General features: G+C 37.4%; 1 pseudogene; it reads right to left on the bottom strand.

Annotated features, from left to right (window-relative positions):
- Positions 1 to 1593: 1593 nt before the first annotated feature.
- Positions 1594 to 2013, bottom strand: LOC102874369 (annotated as a pseudogene).
- Positions 2014 to 3641: the final 1628 nt, after the last annotated feature.

The following is a 3641-nucleotide window of genomic DNA, read 5'->3' as shown; positions in this document are numbered from 1 at the left end:
TATTGATTTCTTCCAGTCAGTTGGGCAGCTGGCTGTCCTCCAGATTTCCTGGCACAACCTAGTGAGCACATCAATTGGTATGCAGTCAATCCCTGGAGCCTTGTTTTTTGCCAATTCCTTTATAGCAACTTGAACTTCTTCCTTCATCACCATAGGTTCTTGCTCGAAATTCCTCTGTGTCAGCCAATTCCTTCTGATGCAGTGACTCTGTGTACTCCTTCCATCTTCTTTTTATACATCCTGGATCATTCAACGTTCTACCCAAAATCAATTATAATAGATTTTCCTCCAGTACTTTTAATGATGTTTCTAAAAATATATGAGTAGGAAAACAATTTTGCATATTCCTGTCTTAAAACCTTTCTTTGGCATGCATATATAGTATCTTCTATAAACACATATAAAATTATTGGTTTAAAAAAATATTTCCATCATGCATGCTCATTGAGCATTGAAGACAATATTAAAATGCCAAATGTACAAAGAAATGGGCCTGAGAGTGATTTTTTAATACATGCTTATTTAAAGTCAATTACATATTTACAAATACATCAGTGTATTCTTTAAAATATTCACCCTAGAATAAGGAGTAATAATATAGATAATTTTCTTATTCAACTAAAAACTTGTGCTACACTTAACATTCAAAATATAACCATGCATCAGTCACAATAGGGATTTTTAATTTATTTTATTTTATACTGATTCACTTACAAAGTTTGAAGACATTGTTTTTCATACCAAATTTTTCACATTTCTTTCTTCCACCAAAACCCATCAAATTGTGAAACCTTAACAACCCTCACCTCCACTCCTCCCACCCATCCTCACCTCTCCGCTTCCATCCTCCCCTTCCATGGATCTTCATACTCATTCTACAATAATGGTTTTATACAGTATTTGTCTTTATGGAACTGAGTTCATTCACTCAGCATAATGTTTTCTAGTCCCTCCCATGTTAGGTAGTAATATTTTTTTAAAAATTTTGTTTCTTATACTAGTTTATTTACAAAATTCAAATACTTTGATTTCCAGAACATAGTCTTCCAATTTCCCTCACCCCTCCACTCATCAAATTGTACAACTCTATGATTAATCCCCCTCTTCCCCTGTACATCCTCTTCCCTCTGCTTCTACCCTCTCCTCTTAGATACTTAGACTTACTTTACAAAAATGGTTTTATACAATATTTGTCTTTGTGGGACTGAGTTTGTTCACTCATTAGTAATTTATATCATTGTTCATGTGTGCTGCATAGTATCCCATTGTGTGAATGTGTCATTATTTCTCAATCCATTACATTGTGATTGGACGTCTGATATGTTTCCATGTTCTTGTAATGGTGAATAACATTGCTATGAACATTGGTGTACATGTCTCCGTTTGAGCCTCAGTTCTCATTTTCTTAGTGTATTTTCCAAGAAGTGGAATAGTTGAGTCCTATAGGATTTTAAGTACACAGGTGATGGTTTTATATTTTTTGGGGGTGGTGGTGGTGGTGGTGGTGGTGGTTTGGTTTTGTTGGGGTTTTTTCTTTCTGTTTTTTTTTTTTTCTTGTTTTTGTTTTTTGGTACATCCACGACTGTGAAAGGGCTACATGAGCGGAAAGAAGTGCAAGGAGTGGGTGGTGCTGATGCCAGGCCAGCTGTGCTTGACAGGCTTGTAGGTGATGGAGAACTCACCCAGGTAGTGTCAGATCATTTTGGGCTTGATCTCCACCTGGTTAAAGGTCTTGCCATTGTACATGCTCACCATCTCAGGCAGGATGATCATGTCCCGCAGATGTGTTTTCATCACCTCAGGCTCTCCAAGTGGGATAGCCTCCTTCTTGGCCTTGCAAAACCGCTTCAGCTGCGAGTGCACAGGCCTTGGTTCAGCCGCCGCTATTGCCGAGAACTGCAGAGCTGTATCAGCTGCTCCTAAGGCGTGTCCAGCAACGAACGGGTCCAGGTCTATGCTGTGGTAGGCTAACTTGCGAAAAGTCGGCTTCTTTTTCTGCTCCACATAGGCCATCTTCTAGGGGCTTCAGGTAAGCTATGTCCAACTTTTTGAGGAAGCACCAAACTGCCTTCCGGAATAGTTGTACCATTTTACAATCCCACCAACAAGGTTCAAGTACCTATCTCGCCACATCCTCTCCAACATGCTGTCTTGTTAAACTTTACCACTGCTACTGGAGTGAGATGATATCTCATTGTGGTTTTGATTTGTTTTCTCTCTTATTGCCAGTGATTTTGAACATTTCTTCATACGTCTGTTGGCCATTCGAATATTTTCCTCTGTTAAAATTCTTTCCATATCTTTTTCCCATTTTGTAATTGGGTTATCAGTTTTTGGATGGGTTTTTTTTTTTTTTTTTTTTGGTGGGGACCCAGGAGTATTTTCATTATAAGACTCTTGTCTAAAATGGTATTGCCAAATGTTTGTTTTCAATCGATAGGTTCTCTTTTCACCCTATAGGAAAATGTTTTTGATGCACACAGTGATTTATTCTTTAGAAGGTCCCATTCATCAATTTCATCTTTTCCAGATTGTGCATTTCTGGCTGTATTTGGCACTCTCTTTATACCTCGAACTAGAGCTTCTAAGCTTGATCCCAGTTTGTCTCTTGTGAACTTTATGGTTTGGGGTTTTACTCCCAGTTCTTTGAAAAAACTTGAATTGAATTTTGTGTAAGATGCAGATCCTGTTTCAGCTTTCTGCAGGTAGCAGTCCAGTTTTGCCAGCACCATTTGTTGAAGAAATTGTCATTTCTCCATCTGATAGTTTTGATTTCATTGTTGATTATCACTTGATTATAGATAGCTGAGTCTATTTTTGGGTTCTTAATTTTGTTCCATTGTTCTATGTGCCTGTCATTGTACCAGTACCATGCTGTTTTGGTTACTACCACTGTTAGGGCAGGGAGTGCTATGCTTCCAACTTTATTTTTGTTTGTCAAAAGTGTTTTGCTTATTCAAGATCTCTTGCTCTCCAAATAAACTTGACAATTTCCTTTCCCATCTCCTTAAAGAAAATAAAATTGGTATCTATATTGAGATTGTGTTGAGCATGTAGATTGCTTTTGGTAGAACTGTCATTTTCACAAATTTGAGTCTTCATATCTATGAACAGGGCACATTTTTTCATTTATTTAGTTCTTTTGTTATGTCTTGAAGAAATGTTACATAGTTTTCTTTGTCTGGGTTTTTTGTGCTTCTAGTTAAGTTCACTCCCAAGTATCTCAATTTGTGGTTGGCTATTGTAAATGGAAGTACAGTGAATACCACTATCATTCAGATATATGCATCAACAACCAGAGTCAAAGAAGAAGAAATAGATGATTTCTACCAACTTTTACAGTTGGAGACTGATTGAACATGCAGTCAAGATGCATGGATAATAATGGATGACTGGAATGTAAAAGTTGGGAACAGAGAAGAAGACTCAGTAGTTGGAAAACATGGACTTGGGGAATGAAATGGAGCTGGAGATAGAATGATTGAAATTTGCTCAATCAATGACTTATTCATTGCAAATACATTTTTTAAGAGACATAAACGCAGGTTATACACATGGATTTCACCTGATGGTATGCATAGGAATAAGATAGATTACATCTGCGTAAAGAACCGCTGGAGAAGCTCAGTATCAGCTGTGAA

The sequence above is a fragment of the Elephantulus edwardii genome, unplaced genomic scaffold, assembly GCF_000299155.1.
Source record: "Elephantulus edwardii isolate Elephantulus edwardi_28Jun2011 unplaced genomic scaffold, EleEdw1.0 scaffold00012, whole genome shotgun sequence".
Classification (NCBI taxonomy): domain Eukaryota; kingdom Metazoa; phylum Chordata; class Mammalia; order Macroscelidea; family Macroscelididae; genus Elephantulus; species Elephantulus edwardii.
This window is presented reverse-complemented; position numbering and strand designations above follow the sequence as displayed.